The sequence below is a fragment of the Solanum verrucosum genome, unplaced genomic scaffold (assembly GCF_900185275.1).
Source record: "Solanum verrucosum unplaced genomic scaffold, falcon-dt-bn FXZP01000042.1, whole genome shotgun sequence".
NCBI lineage: Eukaryota > Viridiplantae > Streptophyta > Magnoliopsida > Solanales > Solanaceae > Solanum > Solanum verrucosum.
In genome coordinates, this window is record NW_026020230.1 from 373,519 (window position 1) to 384,949 (window position 11,431).

The 11,431-nt window shown below is 35.5% G+C and overlaps 1 pseudogene; it reads right to left on the bottom strand.

Annotated features, from left to right (window-relative positions):
• Positions 1-5,117: 5,117 nt before the first annotated feature.
• LOC125831989 (kinesin-like protein KIN-12B) lies at positions 5,118-9,637 on the bottom strand (annotated as a pseudogene).
• Positions 9,638-11,431: the final 1,794 nt, after the last annotated feature.

The window sequence follows — 11,431 nt, forward strand, 5'->3', positions numbered from 1 at the left end:
TAAATTTGGCGAATTTCTTAGAGAAATTGGGTATTAAAATTAGCAGTGAATTATTTAATTCTTACGTTGATATACGTTACTTTGTTAAAATTAAGGGTATATTTGTGTCACAGTATATCTTGAGGAGTATATTTGAACTCAAAGTATAACGATGGGTATATTTAAACTGTTTCCAACAACATATTAATATATTTGACCATTTACCGTAAATACTAGTGATTGTATGGCTATGAAAATCAAATATTATTCACTTCAATTGAAATTTTAAAAATTGAATTTTTACCATATTTTTATAGTGAATATTACGAATTTGAATGTACTTTTTCTAATATAACTAAATATTAATTTTCAAAAAAAAATATTTTTAAAAGTGAATAATTTACATGGGCAAAAGAATTATAGTATTTCGAAAATTTAAAGAATTACTTGTTATATACTCCTATAAATTATTATGTTAAGAATAAAACATATTTTTGGATGATAAAGCAAAATATGTTGCTAACTTGTTCAGTTATTTTTTTTCTTATCCAATTACATCTTATTTTACTTTTAAAACAAAACTAAATATTTAAATTGCAGAATAAATTTATTCTGCAACTAACTCTTCAAATTTCAAATTTATTAACCACTCGAAAGAATATATACAAATCGAAATGAAAGCAAACCACACAATTAAAATTGCCCTCAAAATGAATCATTGTTGGGATTTTTTTCTTTTTATAAAAAGATTAATGTGATTTAACTCAACATAGATAAAATTACGTGAAAAAATATGAACTTATTTACTTACTAGTTAACATGATCGCACGAAGCGCGATCATAATAACTATTTTTAAGACAAAATTTTCTTATAAATTAGCACATACTAAAAAAGAAGAAATATGATCAATACTTAGGTAAAAACTTTAAAATGTTTATCATAATTGTTTCAATTTATAAGATACAATTTTGTTAGGGTGAAAAAAACATGTTTTATATTTTGGAAAAAAAATACTAACTTAATTTTCTGCTTAATTTTCTATTTGCCGTAGATCATCAAATGAAAAGTAAATAATCCGTCCTCCTCATTTTTTAAAAGAAGGATGCTTATTTTATATGGGGAAGTACTGAACTTAGACCTTTTTTAAATCATTCCTCAATATGATTTATTTAACAAAAAATCATACTTGTTAAGTACGGAATATTTTTTAAAAGCCTTTATTTTTGTGCAGGTTAAAATATGAAAAATAACAAAAAGCATGTCAATAGTAATACAAAGGAAAGAACGACTAACTATTTTCTAATCAAATAAAAGATAAATATATAAAATCGTAATAATAAAATTAAAAAGCAATCAATATTAATGTTTCAACAAACAACTCGATAAAAAATTATATCGTCATTTTATTTGTTTTAATTATCAAAGAATTATTATACAAATAATAAATAATGAATATTTTAAATCTTGATCGGAGTTACAAAACTCACTAAATGTGTAATTATTTAGAGAAAATCAAATTTTAAAAACAATGACAAAAAGCAAAAAAAAAAGAAAAGAAAAGGAGAAAAAGAATAAGTACGACTCTTACTATATAAGAGTTTTTGCTATTTTTCTTAAATCATTTGAATCTGAATTTGATCACATATTTGGAGATAAATATTATTCTTAAACTCTTATTGATTTGAAATTAGTAGGTTCATCAAAAACGTTCAAATTAAAATTTTTAACAATTATGAAATGATTTTACAATTTGAGGTCGTTTAGATAAAGTTATTTCTTTAGACATTTTTTTTGTATCTTGAAAATGAATTTAAATGAAAAATTATTCGACTATGATTATAGTGGTTATTGAGTTTGTAATCTATGAATGACTAAAATTCTAATGAAGTATTAAGTTCATGTGTTGACTTAGACCTTCCTCCATATCGGATGAAATTAATACATATTTATATCATTATCTTATATCAATTCATTTTAAATCATAATGTGTAATTATGTTCCTAATTTAACATAAATATAATTGACATAAAAAATGACCCTATCATATTTAAATCAAATTTCAATCTGACAAACTATCTAAAACCCTTTTAATTAATTTTCGATGAAACCATCAACCATAACTCATTTATTTCTCCCTTTATTTTGTCACTTTTTCTCTTTCTTCATGGTTTGTCAACTGCGATAAGTTAAAGTTTTCCATTTTTCTCTTTCTTAAATTCTTCATAGTTCAATTTTTTTCCTTCCATTCCTAAATCTTCTCAATGTATGCTTAAAAAAATAATTAAAAAAAAATAATCCATGTGTATGTTAATCATAATCGTTTATTTAGCCATTGTTATCTACTTTAATTTCTCTTTCATACATAATCATGCAATTTCTCTTATCCAATAAATCAAGAATTTCGTCATATGTAGAATCAGATTTTTTTTTCAAAAAGGATTGGGTGAAAATTTAGATTTTGTTGTTTGCCATTTTTATTAATTTTCATGGGTAAAGAAAATTTTCATACGATTCTTGTAAAAAAAAACTTAGATACATAATATACTGATTAAACAAGTATAAATTAAAATTTAATGTATACACGATTATATATTCATTGACGAATAAATCATGCAATTGCATGTATACAATTACTAATTGAATGAATACAAGTTACTAGATCAAGATAGAGACTTGGAAGGAGCATGTAATGGAGTATTTTGGGGAAATCTGGATCAACCACACAGAATGCATGAAAAGCCCTAGGACGATAATTACAAGTGCCAAATTTGAAGGAATAGCAACGGGGCGGTGCAGAGCGGAGCGGGTTTAGTCAAACCCACAAAATCCTCAACCCGCCCCACCCTGCATTGCACTCAGTGGCGGATCCAGAATTTTAAGATCATGGGTGCTCACTTCTTAATATAGATGTATAATTATTTTAATTAAAGTGAAAATAAAAGGCTTATTATTAAAATAAGACTTCTAGTCATAAGTTACCGAGTGAACTACGATTAATATTAATATATATATTTTATTTTATTTTTTTATTTTTTTATTTTTTTATTTTTATTTTTATTTTTATTTTTTTATTTTTAGAAAAAGAACCTTCTAGTAGTACGATTCTCGACAGCCTTTCATATTTTGAAGATATTGAATAATTGTATCATATCGCAAATTAACAATTACAAATATTTACGCTCTGAAGTTTTAAAAGCTTAAGTTTTTTATGTTGTAATAAATGAGATGTAGGAAATTAAAAAAGTGAAAAAATAAACTAAATAAAAAATTTAAGATTGAAATGCTAAGCGGATAAAAGGGCGAAGATTGAAAAAAAGAAAAAAGAAGAGAAAATGTCTAGTAATATATGAGTAACAAAACTGAAAAAAGTTAATGCTTCAACCGAGATTCGAACCCCCGAACTCCAGCGTGCTGAGCGCTGGATATTCAGCTTCCAAACCAAAGCAGCTAAGACACCTTATTATTTGTGGGTGCTCAACCATTTAATATACTGGTTTTAAAAAAATTTATGTCTAACTTTACGCATTACGCGTTGAGATCAGTGGGTGCTCGAGCACCCAAAACCTACAACGTAGGTCCGCCCCTGTGATTGCACTTCGTTCAATTTTCAAATCGGCCCCGCCCACTTTTAAGTTATTACAGTCGTAGTAAATTATTGCAAAGATACTTCAATAAAAATTATTACTGCTCTATAAGTTCACAAGCAGTTAAAGATTAAAAAATATAAAAAAAATATTCTAACTAACTGTAGTTAAAAAAAAATTCAAATGTATTCTCAAATCCTACCAACGTAAACAAAATCACTTCGTTCCCGCTAAACCCTTCTTTTCTTCTCCTGATCAAGAAAAATTATCACGCTCCCATTTACAAACTAACAGTGCATCCATCTGCTTCTTCTACTTCTTCTCTTCCATGTGTTTACCTGATCAAGAAAAATTATCACGCTCCCATTTACAAACTTACAGTGCATCCATCTGCTTCTTCTCCTGCATTTGTCTACCTGATCAAGAAAAATCAAGAAGTTAATGGATGGAAATACAGAAAATGTATTCCATGACTCTCGAGATGATGGGTCAGGGACAAGAAGGCATCTTCCCCAAGAACTTGGTACACAAGGGTTTACTACTGAAGTTGCAGAAAATGCAATAAATTTAGATGATATGAACTTTCTATTTGATGACTTACCTGATGATCTGATCATCAACTTTCTAGCTGAAGAAGGCCAACAGACTAATATTGGGTCAGGGACAGAGTTAAATTCAGAAGAGTTTAATAATGAACTAGAAAAAAGAATGCAGGAGTTTGATGTTGAACTGGAAAATGCTTCTAATTCTATGAATGTAGATGAATCCTACTTGCAAGCTCATGACCCACTTCGGCAGCTCTTCAATGCTCAGAGCCAGCCGCATTCTAATAATGGGTTACAGATTCCAGCAGCGGAAGAAGGCCAACATGGGCTTCAGAATCAAAATTCACTATTCAATGATCAACATCCCTTCAACCTTTACCATCAAGAACTTCCTGATCCAAGCCATGAGGGCAGCCTTCAGAATCAGATTCCAACATTCAATACTCAGCAGGTAGCATTGCATTTTCTCAATGAAACAGGGAATCTCCTAAATCTTGGTATTCAAGAACTTCCTAATCCAAACCATGATGAAGGCCACACTGAAGAAGACCATGGTGGCCCTCAGAATCTATCTCAGCAGCAGCTACACAATCAAGAACCTGCAGTTGGAGTACAGAATGTAAACCATGAGGGCCCTGTACATGGCCAACAGGCTGATGGTGCTGATCTGTGGAGCCTGCGCTAATTCTAAAGCTAAATGTAGCCCCAATTGTGTTTTTCGACCCCATTTTCCCAGAAACAAGCAAACTCAGTTTGGGATCATTTCAAATGCCGCTGGTAGAAGCAATCTGAAGAGGAGAGTCGCTCAATATGATCCACAGCTGAGAGATACCTTTTTTGATCTGAGATATCAGGAAGGATTACTCACGGCAAAAGATGATTATGGCGGTTGTGCGGCTGCTTTAAATGAGAAGGATAAAGAGATTCAACAATTGAAAACCAAACATGCTAAGGAAATGAAAGAAAAGGATGATGCCCTTAAAACGCAAACTAAAACCATAACTGACCTCACCAGTATGACGTTATCCCAACAGCAGCAGATTCAGCAGCTGCAGCTGCAGCTGCTCCAGAGACAGACCCAAGAGTCACCTGTTGAACCACAGTCATCAATTCCCCGCCCAAACCAGGAAGACAACTAGTATAAGTGTTTAGACAGGAACTAGTAGAGTCAAGTCTGATGTTACGAGCATTCTATTCATGACTGTTTCTATTGAACTGATATTTCAATACTTGCTTCTATTTCTATAGTGCTTTTATTTCTTTTCCTTTTTTATTCCTTTTATATTTGTATAAGTAACAGAGAAAATGCACCTGAGGTTGTAAGGACAACTTAACAAGTGAAACAAAATAGCAAAAACAGGAGAGATATTCATACGCTGCACACGGAGGCAAATGAGGGTCTGCACATTTGCCTGGTTTTTCTTCTGTTAACCTGATCAGATAAAGCAAGAATAAGAATAATAACCAGAGAGAAAACATCAAGAAGTACATAATAGATAACTATTGGCTCTTGCATGTGAACTTCACGATCACCTCTTCTCTTTGTCATCTGCCATGTTGTTCCTCTCCTGGGATCCAAACCTGGCTGTGAAATTTCTAAACCATGCTTCTTGACAAGTTTAATGTACCTGGGGTTGGACAGACAATTCAGAAAAACTAAGACATTGGGTCAAATCAGGCTGTTAATCAATCTCAGGAAATACACGAAACTTACTCCTTGGCATCGAAATGCTCAACTCCTAGGTTTTCATCCCAGATAAAAATATAGTCATATGGGGCAACTATGTCTGGATGCATCAATCTGTTTGTAAGCTGTCTTAGCTTCGTGCTCTGCCTCAATAGCTCGTTTCTCAGCAGCTGTGATAGCTTCTTCGGCCTCTTTAAGCCGCACAAGCAATTCACCAGCTGCTTGTACAGCTTCAGCAGTATCTCTCAGTGAAGCCCCTCAGTTTCATCCCTATAATAGCGCCTCTCTTTTTCCCTTTCCACTTTTAGAGCTGAAATTTCAGCAGCAAGAGCATTGATAAATTTAGATTCAGCACCCCTCACTCCTGCCTTTGCAGCTGCTTTCTTGACATCCTCTATACCATCTTGGATCTTCCTATGCCTTTTAAGCAATTGCATATGCTTCTCTTCAAGTTCAGCATACTGTTCAAGCAAGCGTGCATGGCCCTGCATTGCCATCTGCATTGCTTCTTTCAGCTCTTCCGAGCACTTCTTCTCCAAAATCAGTTCTTGTTTATGCTTTTCAGCCATGCTGCGGCTAGCTTCTAAGTCTAACCTCAATTCTTCTACAAGAGACATCCATTTACTCTCTGTTTCGGACCATTGAGTCCTCTCCTTTTCAAGTCTCTGTTCAGCACTCTCCTCAGTTGACTCTGGAATAGTGGATAAAGCCGAAGGCTCACTTGACTCACATGGATAAGCTAATTGCAGAGGAGAACTTCCTTTCTTGGATGGCTTCGGTGAAGAATCTACATAGAAGTGGAGCTGGCTTCTCAAATCCTGAATCTCCTCCATCAAAACATCCCTCTCACCCAAGTCAAAGAAGTTTCGATACTGTTCCAGCTCATCGTGAACTCTTCTTAATTCAATTTTCGCACTTAACATTTCTGGATGATTCTCATATTTCTCCTTCAGAAGCTTATGCTCATGAGTGAGTGATAACAATTCATCCTCCATGAACTCCTCTGTTGGTAAAATTCCATCCATTAAGCTCTCAAGACGAACAATCTTATCCTCGCGTGTTTGGCCAATAATGGCATTGCATTCTCGCTCGTGTTTGTACTGTTGAATCAAGCGGTTGAGTTGCATGATCTCAGAAGTTTGCTTGGCACATATTTCTTCAAGTGCCATCTCCCTCCGTATTGCTCCTGCCAATACTTTTTCTACAGCTTTGGGTACTTGAATCTTGAACTTTTCGCAGGACTGTGATCCATCAGCAGGTACCAACCGTGATTCATCGACACGAACCAATTGCATGTTTGAGCCATCATTGGCATATTTAAGCTTTTGTTGAGAATTCCTTTCCTTACATTTACTACACAAGAAAATTGACCCTCCTTCAAATGACTGATCATCTGTAACAATAGTTTGGACCCCAACATCTACTTTAGCAACTGGAATAATTGCTCTAATATCAGCAGGTTTGCAAGAAAATCTGAACGAGGACCGCCTCAAAGATGTACTCTGGCGATTACTTATAATTTCAAGTCCCCTATGTAGACTAGCAGCTAAATGTTCAGTCGATGTAAAACAACTTTTACTTCTCTGATTAGCTTGAGAGTCCAAACAAATACTGTTCGAAGGCCTTGCGAAGGAAAAATGTGGTTCATCCAGCTTACTCTCTCTAAGATCCTTCTGAGAAGCACTCAGCATCGATGATGTCCTTAAGACTTTTTCTACTGCTATTAACTCTTGGTGAAACACTTGGAGTGGAGATTTCAAAATAGGAGATATATCATTTGTAACTACACTAACGTCTCTACAGGCTGCATCACCCTCTGAACATTTAGAAGAGTTTTCAGGAGTTCTTTCATTGTAGCCTTCACATTGCTCTGAAGCTATTTCTTCTACCAGTTCCCCTTTTACTCCTTGATTGAGCAAATTAATGGTCAGTGATGGCAAACAATCAATTTCAACGGGCTCTTGAGAAGAATCACTATCAAGCCTCTTCGACATGGATTTCTTCAAACCAGCCTCAACATTTTCTTCTTCGCAACTTTGGTGAATTGGTTCTTCAGCCATCGACCAATTTTCCAAGTTCTGCAGCCCAGCACCATGAATAACTTTGTTTTCAGGTTGGACAACTTGTTCAGGTACCTCTTCCTCCATGGTGACGTCTGCATCCTCAGAACCTATCTCTCCCTTGCATAAGCTGTGCTTTTCCTCGTTACATCCTTCAGAAGGACCAACCAAGAAACTCTTGGAAAGAGTTTTTCGCAAGATACCAAGCTCTTTACTTCCTCCCGGCAGGAGACCTAATAGTTCAGCTTCCTCAACGATCTCCATTTCTGTGTCACCATCTTCATCTAGAGGAGGTAATGTCATTGGACGGTTGAGGCTGAATTTCAAAAGGTTTAAGCTTCTACGCGCATTCCACCCCGATGAATGATTTCCACTTTGATCTGCTTGAGATCCATTGGCCTTCACTCTTATCAGTTCATCCTTTAACTGTCGTATTACTTCCCTCAAGACGTTTACATCATCTTGCATCTCCTCATTGACAACAGCCTTATTCTTGATTGCCTTTGCGCGCTGGGCAAATCTCAAGGTACTGAGAGTCTCGCTCTTACAACTCTGGGCTGGAGAAATGGCACATATCATTGCAAGTTTTGCATTCCCACCAAGAGATTCCTGTAACAAAAATGTCAACTTGGAATCTCTATAGGGAATGTGCCGATGCTTTCCTGTTTGGGAAACTTCTGCTAGAATGTTTATTAAGTTCCCCAGCTGTGACAGAGAGCGATTGATGTTCCCAGCTTCCTTCAGGCGCTCTCCAGCTGCTCCAGTTAGCTTTTGCCTTTCTGATCCAGCAAGATCGACCAGATTTATCCTGCTCGTCTTTAGGCGGCTTAAGCCATCAGCCATACTCTTGCAATGTGATTCAACAACACAAGTAAATACACTGTGAGAACGTGAACTCTCAGCATTTATACAAGTAGCGCCAGTTCTCCTGTTTGACAAGCCCTTCATCAAAAGCTTTGTCACATCCTTCATTGTAGAAACACATTCCGCAGTCAAATTTTCAAAATATACACCAGTTCTCACATCCTCCCTTAGCTGGAGGTTTCGCCGACTAGGATCCAATAGATCAGTGATTTGTTCATTGTGATAGGCAAGCTGCTTGTCAGAACGTTTGACTTGCTCCTCCTCAATTCGTTCAAAAAGTCGTTGAAAAACACGCGGTGTTAAGCCTTGTTGATCACTTGTCAAGTTTTCATCCAACAAGGCGTTGGCTGGTCCCCATATTGTATATGTCTTTCCACTACCAGTCTGCCCGTAAGCAAATACTGAGCGGTTAAACCCAGCGAGGCAATTTTCAACAAGAGGAGCTCCCACAAGCTGAAATATATCTAGCTGTGTTGATTGGACATCAGCGATAGAGTCAAATGTAAAATTGTGTCCGGATATTGACAAAGAATCATTAGAGACCTTTTGGCAACAATTTCACCCTCTTCCTCATCCTTGGTTGGTGGCCTCATCCTCACTATAACTTTAACTCCAGAGTCGGAAGATCCAGAAGCAACAGCACGAATCTCCGAACCACCGGATTCAGCACTGAGCTTCCGCTTCAAAGGATTGGAATTAGGATGCCTAGGAGGCAATGGACTCTTCATCATCTTCATACCGGTAACAGCCGGTGAAGAATTCAGATCTGAAGGAGGAGCATTCTCTTTAGACGACTTGTTCTTCTGGTACCGCGGTGGCGTCAGCCATTTCTGCCTCGTAGAGCTAGGGTTTGGACTCAACATTGTTTCGTGATTCTCCCTTAATATTGTGCTTCTTGGTTGTACTGAATGCTTCATTCTTTGTACAGAAATGGTGGATTTTGGGGGGGTTAGGGTTAAGGAAGAAAGAAAACTGATTGAGTTTTTTTAACCTTATAAGAGAGTATTATGCTACAAGCTCAAGTGACAAGAAACAATTGTGATATGTCCTAACATATTAATTATCCAACATTTTGTAAGATGGCACAAAGAACCTGAATTATCAAAATAAAAGTATGATCTGCACTGCAATCACAGAGTTAAGATGCATCACCCACCAAATATATTTGATGTAAATTATATTTTCTTCAAACTCTTCTAAAATAATGCATTTGAAATTAAAGATAATAATACTTTCTTGAAATACTTCTTGAAAATAATGCACTTAAAACTAAATATCCTTTCTTGAACTCTTTCTTGAAACTTTTTTTAAAATCTTGAGCATACTTTATTTGTGAAATTAATGCATATGCAATACTTCGATAAGGTTTTCAAAATAACTTTGATTAGAAAGGAGTGCATGTGGTATAATAAGCATGAACCCTGAATCAATAATTATTAATGACATTAAGTACCATAATTTTAATGATAAAATCAAGAATCAATGACGAGAGAAAAAGGAATTCAAAAGAAAAAATAGAGTGAGCAAGATTACGACCCTTGGATTTCACAGATACAAAAACTTAGCTTCAAATTAGAAATTAACTACCTTGACTCAAGCTCTTAGCATCTCATCCTCTTCCATAAAACACAAACTCAAAGAGTAAAAGTTTCTTAACCAATACAGATCTGTTAAAAATATTCCTTGTACACTAGATTTCCTCCATGCTAAAACCTTAAACGCCAGCAAAGACCAAACGAGTGCCTCACATAACTATACAATCCACAAGCAACTAGAAAATTGGTCATGTGCCTGGCTTTTGAGTTTTGACTATAGCAGCTTGAATAGCCTCTCTACCCCCACCCCACCCTAGATCAAGCACTAGCCTAATTTCAATTCTTCAATTCTGTGTCCCCAAAAACAAGCCACTGTGTGTCTTATTTGACTCATTCCTCACATTAAAGCTATTTAATAAATTCACCCCATCTTTCATTCCGTTCACATACCTTGGCAGTCCAATTTTTTATAAAAGAAAACATAAGGCATATTATAATCTGATGGTACAAAGAATCGGGGCAAAGATTCAGGCCTGGAAAGGCAAATTACTATCTTACGGGGGCAGAGACTCATTGCCTATCAGTGATGAACTCACCGAATAATGTTATAATGCAGGTGCAGAAAATGGTGGCCCGATTTTTCTGGTCCAGTTGTATTGGAGGAAAAGGAAGACAATGGACAAAGTGGAGTAATTTATGTGTTCCGGGGAAAGAAGGGGGGTTAGGAATTAGACTCATGACTGACAATTCAATGGCCTTGTTTTGCAAATTATGGTGGAACTTTTGAACAAAGCCATCATCCATAACCTTGTTAATGAGCTAGTGGAAAATGAAATTCCAATGAATAAATCAAACATTACTCCACAAGCTACGGAGAAGATAAGCCTCATAGTTTCAGCTGACTTTAAAGAACTGGAACTGGAGAACATGCTTCAAGAGTTAGACAAACTAACAACATCACAAACTTGGTATGATCACAAGAATTCAACGAACCTTCGTCCAAAGTTCTTCATGTATAAGTACAACCACTGAACCCCGAATAAGTTTATTAGCAACCACGTTTTCAGTAGAGAGCGCGAACTTAACAATGGCACGAAGAACCTGAAATATCAAAAGAAAAGTTGCACCATCAAGCAAAAAAAGAGATGATTTTTATACTAGTCAAAACAGGATGCT